The sequence below is a fragment of the Trachemys scripta genome, chromosome 3, assembly GCF_013100865.1.
Source record: "Trachemys scripta elegans isolate TJP31775 chromosome 3, CAS_Tse_1.0, whole genome shotgun sequence".
NCBI classification, from domain to species: domain Eukaryota; kingdom Metazoa; phylum Chordata; order Testudines; family Emydidae; genus Trachemys; species Trachemys scripta.
This window is the reverse complement of record NC_048300.1, coordinates 178352379-178368987: the sequence shown is the minus strand read 5'-3', so window position 1 is coordinate 178368987 and position 16609 is coordinate 178352379.

Here is a 16609-nt window from a genome sequence, read left to right as displayed (position 1 = left end):
CTAAATATGAATCAACAGTGTGATGCTGTTGCAAAAAAAGCAAACATGATTCTGGGATGCATTAACAGGTGTGTTGTGAGCAGGACACGAGAAGTCATTCTTCCGCTCTACTCTGCGCTGGTTAGGCCTCAACTGGAGTATTGTGTCCAGTTCTGGGCACCGCATTTCAAGAAAGATGTGGAGAAATTGGAAAGGGTCCAGAGAAGAGCAACAAGAATGATTAAAGGTCTAGAGAACATGACCTATGAAGGAAGGCTGAAAGAATTGGGTTTGTTTAGTTTGGAAAAGAGAAGACTGAGAGGGGACATGATAGCAGTTTTCAGGTATTTAAAAGGGTGTCATAAGGAGGAGGGAGAAAACTTGTTCACCTTAGCCTCTAAGGAAAGAAGAAGCAGCAATGGGCTTAAACTGCAGCAAGGGAGGTTTAGGTTGGACATTAGGAAAAAGTTCCTAACTGTCAGGGTGGTTAAATTGCCTGGAATAAACACTGGAATAAATTGCCTAAGGAGGTTGTGGAATCTCCATCTCTGGAGATATTTAAGAGTAGGTTAGATAAATGTCTATCAGGGATGGTCTAGACAGTATTTGGTCCTGCCATGAGGGCAGGGGACTGGACTCGATGACCTCTCGAGGTCCCTTCCAGTCTTAGAGTCTATGAATCTAGATTCATATGAATCTATGGTCACACTTTTCAACGGCAAAAAGCCTACCATTTTTAGTGGGACAAGAACTTGGCCCTCTTGCAACATCATTTCTATTAAATGAGGCAACTAATCAAACATCTCAGCTTAGGAATTTTTACAAAAAATCATGGAGCAAAACAATGTCTGCAGAACTCTATGTACTGGCTAAAACCTTTTAAAATCCTTGTAATTAAGGGCACACACACAAAAAAAAGACAGTAACATCAAAATGCTGAGCCATTTACAGTGACATCTCCTTGATAGAATGGGTGGGATGGGCCCATTGTTTTAATGTGAAGCCTTGTCTTTCTCTCTTTCTTCATCTCTTGAGAAGATCGCTGAGATTCTTCCTCCACCCTCAGAGTTCCTGGAGAAAACTGCCCATGTTTCATACAACGTTCAAACACCCCCTGTCATTATCCTAATGTTTATTTGCATTCTTGATTACTCTTGTTCAGGTTCATTTTCTTTGTTTTATTCTTGCCAGAGAACCTTGCTAGAATGCTTGTCAGTTATTAGGAAAGCAAGTCAAACAGCTGCGAGTGTGGTTCAACGTTTCGGGTACATATCAGTGCATGTAGTTTTCTCTGTAAGTGTATGTTTTGTCCTCATCTTCAGATCAAACATAGGTACCAGCCCTTGTACATCTGCATTTGCAATTTTCAAGCTGGCAGGAAAACAAGTCAGAGAAAAATTAGACTCCTACATATGGTCTCAACAAGATGCACAGGTGTTCCACTGCATAACTCCCATTGAGAATCCTGCACAAAAATGACATTAATTTGGGATGAGGGGAAGGTTGATTAGGCAGCTGAGAGGTTATTCTTGCATGGATTGTTATTTTAAATAACTGGTAGGGTACCTGGAGCTGTGGATGGGTGTTTTAGAAATTAGTTTTCCTTGTGAACGTAAGGCATGAATTTATGTATCTATCTGAGGTATTTATATATCTCCCATCGCTGTAGTATACAAGCATCTCAGTCTTTAATGCATTTGTCCTCCCAAAACAACTGTGAGGTAGGGAAGTGCTATTATCTGCATTGTACAAATTGGGAACTGAGACACAGAGAGATTAAGTGACTTGTCCAAGATCACACAGGAAGTCTGAGGGGGAAGAGGGAATTGAAGCCACATCTCTCAAATCCTAGGCCAGTGCCCTAGCCAGTGGAGAAGCCTTCCTCTCTACAGATGATTGGCGTAAAATGAATTACTCTGGAAATCCTACTTGTAGTATGCAGAGTGGAATTGAGAAAGAGAGTCAGATTTCAGAAGGGATGTAGTTTGATGTAGCAGCAGGGGCTCAGGAATGCAAGCTGGGCCAGAAAAACGCAGGTCTGTCAACATGTAACACTGTCATCTCTACATGCTTCAGTAAAAATCTTAACTGTGTGTAAACCAAGATTCTAAAATTGATTAGAAACCAGGGGAACTGCTGATAGCACAGTCTCCTATACAGTCTGCTTTCTTCACCCTCAACTATGAGCCCTATTTTCCTTTCTAACAACCAGCCATTTGCTCCAAACTCCTCTTCCCCACATATTTTCAGTCTAGCATGCACCACTATGATCAGCTAATCCAGTGGTTCTCAAACTGAGGGGTCCCCAGGGCTGTCTTAGACCAGCTGGGGCCCAGGTCTGGAGCCAAAGCCCGAGGGCTCAAGTTACAGGCCCCCTACATAGGGCTGAAGCCCTTGGGCTTTGGCTTTGCCCCCAATGCAGGGCAATCGGGCTTGGGCTCCCCCACCCGGGGCGGCGGGGCTTAGGCTGGCTCAAGCTTCAGTCCCCTCTCCTGGAGTCATGTAGTATTTTTTGTTGTCAGAATGGGGACGCAGTGCAATGAAGTTTGAGAACCCCTGATCTAATCTAACCTCCTGCATAGCACAGTCCATAGCTCTTCAGACATTAAGAAGAGAATAAATATAATCTTAGTATGATTTGGATAAAAGCAAAAGGCACTGGAGGGTAGGGAAATTGTAGAATGACTTATTTAAAAGATACTTTTGCCCATATTGCCCCTTCTTTCCCTGACCCATGCTTCCAAGGAATGTCTGGTTTCTAAAGGCTGGTGAAATTTACATGAATCTTCAGGGAGGTCAACATGGTGCCTAGATCAATGATCTTCTGTGGTTTTCCCTGGCTTCAGTATCATGCAAGGTTGTAGGTCAGTTTTGATTAAAAGAACTCAGAGTCAGCATCTTAAAAAAAAAAAAAAAAAGCAGTGAACAAAGAGAGGTACTTGTTATGTACCAGGAACTGTACAACATGTCATCAGGAAATGTGTGAAGGCTTGTGTCAAATGTAAATGAGCTGGTACTGATACCAAGATAAGTCTGATACAGACAAAGGAGGAAAAATGAAGGGAAAGAAACATAACATTTTTCCTGTGGTTCATTTTTCCTAGCTCCTTTTATATTTTAGATGATTTTGCCGCAAATTTTATCACTCTTATTTAAAGATGGTGGCTGATCTAGGCTACACCGAGTGGGAGGTGGCTAAGAGAAAAGATGTTGCCAGGGAGAGGATCAGCTCCTAGAATGAGAGAGCTCCCCAGGAGAGGGCTTCTTAGGAGGAACCTGTGGAGGGGATGCACCAGGACAGGAAACCAAGAAGGAATGTTCCTTGGGGGGAAAGCCTCCAAAAAGGAGGTGCTATGAATGCTAAGTCTCAGCAGAACCTGTCCTCCATGAAATGACTTCACCAGGTAGCAGCAGAAGTCCCAGAGCTCAGGAATTATAGGCTATCCCAAGGAAGGATGATCGCAGTTTGACCTCTATGGGGACCTTGACCCGAGAGAAGAGACCCTTCCCCCAGCTGATGACAAAAGGCCCTGGCTCCAGAAGAGTGTTCCAGGTCAAGAAGGCCCTGCTGTGAGGGACCTGGAGATAATTTAATAGACTTAGGTTTACTCAGCCCACTCTCCCTTCAGCTAGAGGGGGAGGCCTATCTGTACAATGTTCCACCCATGGGTTAAGTAAACTAGACCCCTGGGGCACTGTTCAATGTACATAGTCCTCATTGAAATCCCACTAGAAGAAACTGAGGCATGGCTGCAATAGCAGAACTGCACTGGGCTGTCAAGCGGTACTCCAGGGGCCAGGACTCCCATTACAAGGATTCTTACTGTGGATGGGGTTTGTAGGAAAGCTAATACAATTGCAGGCTGTATGATCTTTCCATCCTTCTCTGGGGATGGTAGGGGAGCAATATACATCCCACCTACCCACACACCTAGCCACCCACTGCCTGCTCCCTTACTCCCCACAGATCCTTGCTTCCACACAGAGCCCTCTGCAGAGGCCAGGATGGGGGTGGGAGGGACATTTCCATGAAGGCATATGGTTCTCACTTTTACATGTACTCTGCAGATGGATGGGGCTCTTTGCACAGATCATGCAGGCATGATCAGGCCTAGAATTAGGGAATTAGCTGGGTGGTTTTGGGGAGTGGATGTTAAGAAACATTTGGAGCACTGGTAGTTTGAATTTTGCAAATCATTTCAATTTGTTAGAGCAAAACTTGTTCACTAAGTTTCAAAATAATTATTAGGAGATCTCGTCCCAAACAAAAACCCTTCATCCAAATGCCCTCAAACTGAAGGAACTTTAGATCCACCTTTACAGAAAAGTGTTGTAGAATGTAATACATTTTACTAAAGGATATAATAGAGAATTTTATCCTTGCAATAGATTTGTATAGATGGCTTAAAAACCCATAGAAAAGAGACAATATCTACTAAAATATTTAGCATTTTAGAATAATTTCCAGGGAACCTTACCACATTTCTAGAAAACGCTAATAGTTTAACCACTATTCAGTTATATAGAGCTTTCTGTAAAGGTAGCCCTTGATCTCAACTTTGTGATTGATTCCCTTTCTCAGTGATAGGTTAAACCAAAACCCTGGATCCAAACAGCCCAGAACACAGGGCAAGTTTGTATCCAGATCCAGTTCTGTAACCGAACTTTGCAGTTTGGCGCCCACCCTAGTGATTCAATTACAAACAGGTGATGTTTGCTATATGAAGCCCATATGCAGGGATATCTTTAATTCCATGGAATGCAATTATTAAACTCGAAGCTTAAATGGATTACTTCATGGCCAAGTCATAGACATTATACTCTGGACATAACGGTACATTTACAAAGTAGGAGTATTTTTGTGTTTTGAGTGCCTGTAAACTTTTCTCACGTATTTTGTGCCACTGGCACTAATAGTCATGTACTGAGATACAGAAAGGTGATTTCATTATGTAAAAGGAACAATGGAAACAGAACTCTTACCTCTTCTAAAAAAGCTGTGATATTATGCACTTGTTTGGAAATAGAGCTGGTTACAAGTATTTTACCATAACATTTTTTTCATCTGAGAACATGGAAATTGATTTTCTGTGGGAAAATGTCAATTTCAATAACATTTTTTTCAATATTCCAATCTGAAAATCAGAACTCAAGTATTTTCTCTTTCTCTTCCTTTTTTTTATATTTTTCCTCCAGGAAAGAAAGGTGAGAAAGTTTGTGAAAATGTGGAAAGCACACTTCTACCAGGAAATTCTCACTCTTCCTTACTGTATTCTAATTGGAAAATCTCTTTGGAGTTCATTTTCTATAGGACACAGACTAGGAATATCTGAATGTTTCAGAACAAAAGGATATATGTGGAAGCTGCATGTTGTTTTCTCACTAAAAGGAGGAAAACACTTTGCTGTGGAGTATTTTTGTTGATTATATCAATGAATACCATTATGCTTTTGTGTTCTGTCTGCTGGACACAGCTGGTATTCTAGATTCAGACATAGCCCAATACAGCGGAGACACACATTGGCCCTGATTCTGTTACTCGTTTCCTGCTCTGGGAGCAAGAACGGAAGGCATGGGGAAAAGGTGGTCTTAAGCCACCTGTTTGATACCTGTATCTTGGGGCAGCCAGAGGCCCTGTAAGCACAGAATAACAGTATCACAGGACACTCTGGCCATTCTTCCTTCTTACCCTTAACAGTGAGGATAATTAACCATTAGTAATTAACCATTGGAGCAATTTACCAAGGCTATTAGTAGGTTCTCTATCACTGGCAATTTTTAAATCAAGACTGAATGTTTTTCTAAAAGATGTTCTCTAATTCAAATAGGAATTATCTGGAGGAAGTTCTGTGGCCTGTGCTAAACAAGAAGTCAGACTAGATGATCACAATGGTCCCTTCTGCCTTGGAATACATGAATCTGTCCCCTATTCCCAGGGCTAGGGGCAAAGCTCGTGTAGAGTCTTTAGCCTGTCCTAAATCAGATAGAAATCCCTTATGCAGGGGTACCGTCAGGGAGGAGAGGGGGATTTCTGTACCTTTTTAAGTCTGCCAGAGAGGTGTATAGCATAACTGAGAAATTGGGCCCCCATTATACTCATGTATGGAGACTTTGTACAGTAAATAGTACATGCTGAAAAATTATGATTTCTCACTGTGTGATGAAGACAGGTTTGGATGAATGAACATATCGTGGAGTTGTTGTCTTTTGCAGGCGGGAGTTGGATGTTTTGTGAGGTTGTTTTTGGGGAAGGGGGTTTCTGAAGTGGAATGCAGAAATCTGTGGGAAAATTACTTTTTTGTCATCCCGAGTCATACTGTAAATGAAAGATGTCAGTACGACCTCTTTGTGTAGCCATTTCTGGCGGCATTAACACTGGTGAAAAATAATGCAACTGATTTTCTCAATATCAGAATTCACCACAATAAACATTTATTTAAAATATCCATGGTCCTCCTTCAGCAGATAGAATAGTCATATATTTAAAACTGAATCTGACTTCTCCTGCCTTAAACATTCTAATTCCACCCTGGTATGATATAAATGTTACTACCCCAAAAAAGTGGTTTGATTTGGACAGCAGCTGACACTGGGAAACAGAAAAACTCTTCTTGAGATCCTGAATTCTGTCCAGACACTCATATCCAAGTGTTACCGCTCAGACATTAACATTATAATCACACTGATTGATGCACTGAACCAGTGCTGTAGCTCACATCTTCATGCTCTCATACACAGTACAAACTTCTGGCATTGCCAAAAGTTTAATATGTTTTTATTAGCTATTTTCTTGTAAAAATTCCAAGCAGACTGACTTTTCTTGAACTGCCCCATAAAATAATAATAAAATATCAAATCAATCTACAAATCGTATAGCCAAAGTTTGAATGTGGACTTGCCAGGAAGATGTGTTGTTCGGTAACTTAACACTCTGGTTTGTAATTTTATCCAGATGTTTTCCGTAGATTGCAGCATGCAGGCTCAGAGTTGAGTCAACAGGATGTACAGCTCCCTCTGTCTTATTCTCTCCTTTCTAGGAACAGGACTCCATCCTATCAAGGAAATAAATATGAACTCAGCTCTGTAACAAAACCAAAATATAGAATAGATATTTCCTGTTCTATAAGTGGGTGTTTGTAACATGTTAGACAGTGTTTGGGAGGATATAGTCCGTGTGTGCCATAAGGAAATGCTGGAAAGAAATGAGCTATCACAATGGTTTTAACTTTCTTGTATCTAATTTTAAACTTTCTGTTCTGTATACACACAAATATTTTACTGGGTTTGCTCTTAGTACCCTAGTTTGTGCATACCACTGTAATATTTCTATATCTTTAATTTTGTCTGAACCAAAGCAAACTGATCATTTACAAGGACAATACAGAATATAGAATTTTATTCATTGAAATTCTCTTTGGATAGAAGGTCTAGGAGAGTGGAGCTCCTGACCTCTAAATAACTACATGCATGTATTTACCCAACAGGTATGGACCTATTTTCTTACACTCTTCCATTGCTGTTGTCTTTTAACAACCACCCACTGTAGTTCCTCCTTTCTTTTTTGTTTCTTGTATCCTTACTCAAAATACTTTTTAGTAGAGAAAGTGGTTATCTCAGTGACTTGACCTATAGTGCCTCCCATCTACCTTCTCTTCCCTTTGTCATCCTTCTGTCTAGATTGCATGCATCATAGCTGACAAAGCGGTTCTTAGAATCATACCACAAAGTTTCAGATTTGTCCAATAGGTCATAATCCCTGTCATTCGTTATCTCCTCCAATGTGCCATCTAGTTCTTGGATATCCAGTGAGTGGGGGTTTAGGAACATGGAAATAGCTAAATATTCATTTATCTGAAACAAATAGAGATATACAGTCTGTCTCTGGTCATTGTAGTGATACCCAAAGGTGGATACTGTATTACTGCCCCTGACAGCTTTTCCACAGCAGATAGTTTGGACAAAATTAAAGGATGCTGTCATTGTTAGCAGATCTGAGATTTGACCTCTGTTCAGTTTTTCCCTCGTATGTTTCCCAAATTCACATAGCTCTTTGTATATTTTTTCCCCAAAGCAAATCTTTCAGAGCTTTCTTTTTCTACAAAATAAAAACAAACTGTCATCATTGAACCCAGGGTCTGAGCACCTAAATACACAAATAAATAAATAAATAACTGCTGTGTGCATGTGATGGAAGAAAAATTTCTTTAACAAAAGGTTACAAAGCCCAGTTTTTAATCCATTTAATATGTGCCATGGTAATTATATATCATTCTAGATTTGTAATAAAAATGTTGTGTGGTACAAAATCAAACACCTTACAGAAGTCTAAGTAGATTACATCAACACTATTACCTTTATCAAACAAACTTGAAAACTCATCAAAAAAGATACAAAGTTAGTTTGCCAGCATCTATATTCCATAATCCCATGTTAATTGGCATTAATTATATTACCCTTTAATTCTATATTAATCAAGTCCCATATCAGGTGTTCCATTATTTTGCCTGGGATTGATGTGAGCCTGATAGGCCTATAATTACCCAAGTCTTTCTATTTACCCTTTTAAAATATTGGCACATTAGCTTTCTTCCAGTCTTCTGGTGCTTCCCCATTGTTCCAAGATTTACTTAAAATCAGCAGTAATGGTCCAGCTTGCTCCTCATCCAGTTTTTTAAAAACTCTTAAATGCAAGTTTTCTGGAACTGCTGATTTAAACATGCCTAACTTTAGTAACTTCTGTTTAACATTCTCCTAAAGTGGAATGAAAAGAGTTTTATCATCATCATATGATGAGACAAAATCTGTTTTTTTCCCAAATATAGAACAGAAATATTTATTGAACATTCGTCAGCCTTTTCTACATTATTTATACTTCTATCATTTCTGTCCAGTCATGGACCAATACCATTGTTGGGTTCTTGGTTTTTTTTTTGTTCCTCATATACTTTAGAAAAATCCTCTTTATTAGTGTCCATAACTCTGCTGGCCTTAGGTTTCTCCTGGTGTTCTTTTGCTTCCCTTATCAATTTTCAACAATTCCTAGCTTCTGATTATATTCATTATTATCAACTTCCCCTTTCTTCCATTTTTTCAATTGCTATTTATTTTTTTATAGAAGCCTTCACTTCCCTTCTAAACCTCATCCATTTTTTTAAGCAATGCAGCCTTCATCCTTGATCGTGGGATTGTGGCATTTGGGGCATTTAATAAATGTTCTTAAACAATTCCCAATGATCATTTACATTTTTCTGATTAAATTATTCTTCCCAGATGACTTGGATCATAGTTGTTTTCAGCTCTATAAACTGACCTTTTTAAAGCACTAAATATATATTACTGATTTGGACTTTACATATTATAAATGTGATCAAGTCATGATTACCTAAGATACAATTAATTTTTAATTCTCTGATCAGTTCCTCTTTATCTGTCAAGACTGGGTCTAATATAGAATTTCCCTGCATTGGTTGCAACACTTTTTGAGTTAGGAAACTGTCATCTATAGTATCTAGATGTTCCAGGGATGTTTTAGTACTGGCAGCACAAGACCTCCAGCATATCTCCCTCAAAGTCTCCCATGAACACATAGCTTTTTTTCCAAAACATAAGAGGTAGGTGCATAAGGAGCTAGTTATCTTGTTGCCTAATGTGATTTGTGCTCTGTAGCAGACACCAACTAATACCTCATCTTGTGCTTTATCTGTTAGGGCATTGATCCATAAGAATTCAGGATTATTCTTTTCCAAGTTATGAGTGACTGGGAAACAGGTAATGCCATTTTTGACATTGAATGCCATTCCCTCTCCCCTTTTGCCTACTTGATCCTTCCTAAACAGGTTATAACTAAGGCTATGATTTAGTCACGGGTATTTTTAGTTAAAGTTATAGAGAGGTCACAGGCAATAAGCAAAAATTCACGGCCCGTGACCTGTCCATGATTTATTCTAAAAATATCTGTGATTAAATCGGGGGTTGGGGGGAAGTGCTGGGCAGTTGTGGTGGGGGGACCGCTGCTGTGGGGCTGTCCAAGGGTTGCCGCTGCTGGGGAGGGGCAGCTGAGGCCAGCGGGAGACTGCCTTTGCTCTGGTCTCCCTAGGACAGCTACTGGGGGCTGCCAGAGCAGTGGCTGGCGTGGCAGTTCTGTGGGCCACCTGAGCCAGCTGCTTGGGTGGCCCTGGGGTCAGCCACGCTGGCCCCTGCGAAAGTCATGGAATCTGTAATTTTCATGACCTCCATGACAGACACGGAGCCCTAGTTATAACCATTGATTTTCAACATTCCAATTGTGCAAAACATCCCATCTTGATTCTGTGCTAAATGATTGCTTATATCCCCCTTGTTTTACTATCCCCTTTTCTTATTCATTTAATGCCCTCCTGACTGCTCTAGCTAGCCTGTCTTCAGAGAGCTTGCTTGCTCTTCTACTGAAGTAGAGGACATCCAAACTATACCCCCTATCTCCATAGAGGTGCCCCAATGTTCCATAAAACCAAAACCTTCCACCCGATACCACTTATCTAGCCAGTGGTTCACTTCCAAAATCTTCTGTCTTCCTTCATTTGTGGGACAGGAAGCGTTTCAGAGAAGATCACTTGGACATTTTTCTTTTTCAGCACACTTCTGAGTGCTCTGAAATCATCTGTTGTTTGTGAGATATCTTCAATGCAATGTCATTCATGGCAAAATGAACCATCACCAGTGGATCTTTGCCCGTTGGCTTCAGAAGCCTATCCAATCTTAGAGGAACATCTCAAATCTTGGCTCCAGGAAGACAATGCACTGTCCTGCTATCCACTTGTCCCTTGCAGAAAGTTCTTTTGAGTATTGAGACAGAATACATGATTTAATGGCCCCTTCTGGCCTAAAAAACTATGAATCATTAATATGACCAGGAAGACCCTTATTATGTCAAATAATGAAAAATACTTCTCTGTCTGTATAGCCCTAGTCATTGCAATATCATACTGACACCTCCTGACACCACAGCTATTTTGTTGCGCTTCTCTTGATTTTTTTCAGTCCATGACTTTTTTTTCTTTCCATTCCATCAAAATTGAACACAGTCCTCAAGGAACTGTTTTATATAATGTTTGTTTAATAGCCATTTTAGATAATGTCACACTAATATTTTCTATATTATACTATAGCTACATACTGAAACACACATCATCATTTGGCTAGCCATCTGACCTTCAAAATCTGTTCCCTAGCAAGATCCTACTGATTCAGAGGCCATCAGGGTAAATGAGAAGTTTAATTTACTAGTCAATATGAGTCAGATTCTGCAGTCTTTGTCCTGCCCGACCCCTATGATTAATGAGAGTGTATTCACTCTTTATTAATTGTTAAATAAATGAGAGTTTGGATTGCAGATTTTCTCCAAGATACATTGCACTGCATTTATTTAAATTATATTACTTCTGCTGTTGTGCTCTGAAATCCCTCAGCTTGCTTAAATCCTGCAAAAGTATTTAGTTTTGTGTCACTGATGAATTTTACCACTCGGTTGTCCACTATTTCTTCCAAATCATTAACAGTTACATAAAAAACCCTGGTCCCCATTTTGCTCCGTGGGATGCTGAGGTATTCATTTTTCTCTGATATAAGAAGCAGCTATTAATTACAATGTTGGAATCCTAATGCAGTCTATTGGTATTTTGACTATGTAAAAATGGTCCTCACTTTATTTGATCTTTCCAGTCACATAATTTGTGATTATTGCACAGTGTCTAATTTAATTTCAAGATGTCTTGACTTCAGCCACCTCAAGTGTCACAGAGTAATTAGCAAACTGTTGAAACACGAGTGTTACTTAGACCAAGTTTCTTATATGGAAAAAAGAGCTGTATGCATTCATAAGAGTGCCTATACCATTTAGTTTGAACCATTTTCACTTTACCCGCCTCTCCTCCTCTTTGCAGAGTTTCAGTTCCAAACACGTGAAATTTTGTAAAAAATCAGGAAAGAATTTTCAAAAGTTTTTAAGAGTTTGTTAAACAACATTTTCAGTCACGAATAGGGAAAGTGTTAAATAAGCTGTCGGTTTGCCTAAAAGATGTGCAACCCTTTATAGATGCAGTGTATATAATCAGTGACCTAATAATACTAATTAAATTATTATTATTATTATTATTATTATGTTATTAAGTCTGGGACTGTTCAGATTGGAAAAGAGATGACTGAAAGGGATAGGATAGAGGTCTATAAAATCATGGATGGTGTGGAGAAAGTGACTCAAATCAGGAGTCACACAACAAAATTAATAGACAGCGGGTTTAAAATAAACATAAGGAAATACTTCTTCACACAATGCACAGTCAGCCTGTGGAACCCGTTGCCAGGAGATGTTGCAAAGGCCAAAAGTATAACTGGATTCAAAAAAGAATTACATAAGCTCATGGTGGATAGCTCCATCAATGGCTATTGTCAACATGATCAGGCATGCAACCGCATACTCTGGGTGTCCCTAAACCTCTGACTGCCAGAAGCTGGGACTGGTTGGCAGGGGATGGATCACTCTATAAATTGCCCACTGTTCTTCACAGCCTCTGAAGCATCTAGCACTGGCCACTGTCAGAAGACAGGATTCTGAGCTAGATGGACCATTGGTCTGACCCAGTATGGCCTTTCCTATGTTCTTAATAATGCCTATCTATCTTAAGGTTTTGTACTGGTGCCCATCACTGTAATATCTAAATGCTTCTTAGGTAAATCAGATTGATTAAAAGAAGTCCCCAGTGGACTGCATGATGTCTTCAACTTTCCTCCTTTCTCTGGTTATCAATGGTAAGTTCTGGGTGGGGTAGGCTTTATAGGCAGGTGGGATGCAGTTGTTATAAATATCATTCTGGTTCTGATGGAGAAACTTTATGAAAGAGGAAGGTATTGCAGTGTGATCAGACACCAGATTAGTCTACTTTCCTCTAGAAGTTTATTCCCCAGTCAGAACCCCTTGGCTTGAAGCTGCTTCTTGAGCACTTTGTCCAAGGAGATGGAAATATAGGGTGAAATCTTGGCCCTGTTAAGTCAATGACAAAACTCCCATTGGCCTCAGTAGAGCCAGGATTTCACCCATACTCTTTAAGGTAGCCCGGATGTGATCAATTAACAGTTTTGAGAATCAAGACCACACATTCTAAATTACTAGAATATAATAGGTTGTGTTTCTATAGGGCCTTTTATCCCAAAGGCTACCACTGTACTTATGGCCCAAGCTTGTAGTGTGATGAAGCTAAACTCCCACTGAGCTGAGTGGGAGTGCTGCTGAAGAAGGGACAATGGGACTGGGCACATACCACTGAACTACAGACACCTCTGAGATGGATTAAAAGTGCCAGCACATCACACCGAAGATGGGGGAAGTGGAATGGTAGCTCTGTTTAATATCCAAGTTGAGTAGTCATGAACTTATTTTTAAGGGTGCCCCTTAAGACCTCACTCATTACATTACAATTTGCATAACTAGTTCTCTATATTGAAGCAGGGTTCTCTCAAGACCATGTCCACAATCAAAGTTAAATTTTACCATGTGAAAACTTATCCTGACAGTACACTGGCATGGCCAATGTAGGCAAAGTGGCTAGTATACAGTCAAGCCGACATATAAAAGAAATCCGGAAAACTAGGAATAGCATTCACTAGTCCTCACTTGCAAAGCATTAAGGAAAAGAATTTAAATAATTTTCACATATATCAAATACAAGGAAATGCCTTTTATTATTATAGCACATGCAAGTTAAAAGCTTTTCCTTTGATAGATACAGTTGACGTAATACTTTTTATAATAAAACTATTTTTCCAAAATGTGTTTCCCACAACAACTACCAATTCTCCAATACTGGGGAAAATATTTTAAATTATGTGACTCATTAATTATGCTCTTAAGCATCTAGGGTGGGATTTCAAATGCATGTAGGTGATTATTGAACAGAAGTTCTATTGACAGTCAATGGAACTGTGCTCCTATATCACTTGGGTGCTTTTGATGACCCCACCCTTAGAGTACTTTCCTGAAACATGTTCTGGGCATATATTAATTTAAATTACCTGTTCCAAACTATCCACAAACTGTCCAGGTGAAATGGCTTCACTGAACTGCTTCAGTACTTGCAAGCAGCAAGTTTTGGCAAATGTTTTCAGAAAAAAATATACTTAGGAAACCAAACCACATAATAATCCTTTTCAATAACAGTTTATATGTTTGTTTCCATCACTCTAGTATACATGATGAATGAAAATCTGACTCCATTTTGAAGGCAACGGCAAAACTCCCATTGACTCTAATGGGGCCAGGATTTCACCCAATTAGTTCTGCATGTAAAGGAAAAGGAAACAGTGAGGAAAGGAGATTAGGGGGAAGTCAGAAATGTTTGTTTTATGAACTAGCTTTATCTTAATTTGAAAAGGGAGACCACTTTCCCACCCATACTTGTATGCCCTTTCTAACCACAGCACCTCCATAGACATAAACTATGTCCACTTGAAAACATTTGTGAAGCAGTTTTGACCTAATAATAATGCTGTGTGTGTGGGTATGTTGAGGGCTTGATCAAAAGCTCATTGAAATCAATGGAAAGACTCCCATTGACTTCAAAGGGCATTGGACTGGGCCCAAAATCTTAGAGGAGATGAGTTTAAAGTGCCATCAGTATATTTTTGTTTCTCCAGTGCTGTGGCTTGTCTTACAGACAGAAAAACCAAATTTGGGGATAGTGGAGTTGAATACTATTGTGAAAAGAGATTTGATACCATTTTCCCTTCACAAATAGCTCCACACAATAGAGGTACTTCATGAGGCTCTAGTGGCTGCACTTCAGCTTCTGCTGAGATACAAATGGACTGAGGGGAAGAAATGGCCTTCCATGTGCACAATTACAATCGACCATTTAAAACTCCAAGCTAGAGGTAAAAATAGACATTACTGTAAGTCAAGTGATCAAATTACAGAAAATCAACAAACCGAAAAGACGCCATATGGGAAGAGACATCCTTTTGTGTAAGTTGTTTCATGGAGAGAGATTTTAATGTTCAGGGAGGTGCTGAATACTGTGCTCAAGGCAACAGTGTGACATAGAAACTATTTCTGTTTATATGGAGCTATTTTAGTACCTTCAGTCCTAGAATAGTCATTCTGGGTTACTGAGGGCTGCTGACCCGGAAACTTATGAAAGACATTTCTGTTTGGAGAGTCGCTTGGAGAGGTTGCTCAAATTAGTCAACATCTTTCTGAAACAAGCAGTGACTGTGTGTGTAAGTTGGGAGAAATACCTTGCTTCAAACAACAATGCTTACTTTCTCATGGGAAAAAAATGTGTGAACAGAACAGAAATGCACTACCGCCTTTCCATCTGTGTCCAGGCAAACGAAAGCAGGCAGGCAGGTGGCTCCTTTCTTACAAAAGCAACAAGTTGAGCAAGCTAATTACTGTTTAATATTTCAAACAGGATGTTTGAAGGGGGCATTTAATTATCCTGCCAACATCTATTTAAATAAACAAAGGGGATTTAGAACATTTTTTGGATCTACAGGCTTAAAAGGGATGCCAAACATTCTAGGGCACTAAACCTCTTAGATCTCCTGTGTAATGTGGCATAGTAACATGCTTCTATTGACACTCTGCCTTATATGTGAAGAGGTGCCTGCCCTATTGAACACCACCGTGATGTATCTTGAGGAATGGGCCTGCCTTCCCCTTCACCCCTCAGACTGCTGCCTAAATTGTGTCTCGAAGATTTACTAAGGGGTAAAATGTTCTAAGTAGTGCATGAGGATTTTAGCTAAGCACATCCCTTTGAATTTAATTTAATGGCAGTTGCAAGCAAAATCCTATGGCACATTTTGAAAATGTAGAGGGTACGTGTGACACTCTTCTACTACACTATGTTCAATAGGAATAACCTATCCTGATCTATGTGATGCCTTTGTGAAAGTGCCAACTGAAGATGGCCATGTTAATGGCCAGTCAGGAATGCTTGCATCTACCTTATTTATTTATATGTTTATTTAGATCTTATATTTAACATTAAAAAGAGAAACTAAGTGAGCCTGTTACTGATACCCTCATTCTCCTTCCTCCTTTCTCTTCTATTGTTTGTTACACAAACTTGTTGTGTCTTGTCTTAAATTACATTAGAAACTCTTTGGGACATGGACAATGTCTTCCAATATGTTTGCACAGTATCCAAAACAATGACACTGCGATCTTGATTGGAGTCTTTGGGTGCTGTCATTATGATGTTATTATTTATCAGTTGGAAAGCAAATCATTAAAGTCAAAGGGCTTTATCCTGCAAACTCTTACAGGTAAAGTCTATGGGGACGACTTCTGGATTTAACCTAAGCATGTGTGTGAGTGTCTTCAGGACTGGGACCTAAATCATTAGAACTACAGCATAAAGTATGGGGAACTCTTGTATTAGAATCCGAATTTTAATAGATTACAAATTGAGAGTATAAATGACCACCAGAATCTATGGTTTGCCAGGTCTCATAAGGTAAACACGAGTGGGCCTAGTCACTACCTGAAAGGAAACATAAAAGAAAAAACATGGTGCTGCAGGAGTAAAGCTAAAACCTGGGGGAGATTGGGAAAGGAGAGTCCCAGAGCATAGGGCCAATGTAGCTGGGGAAG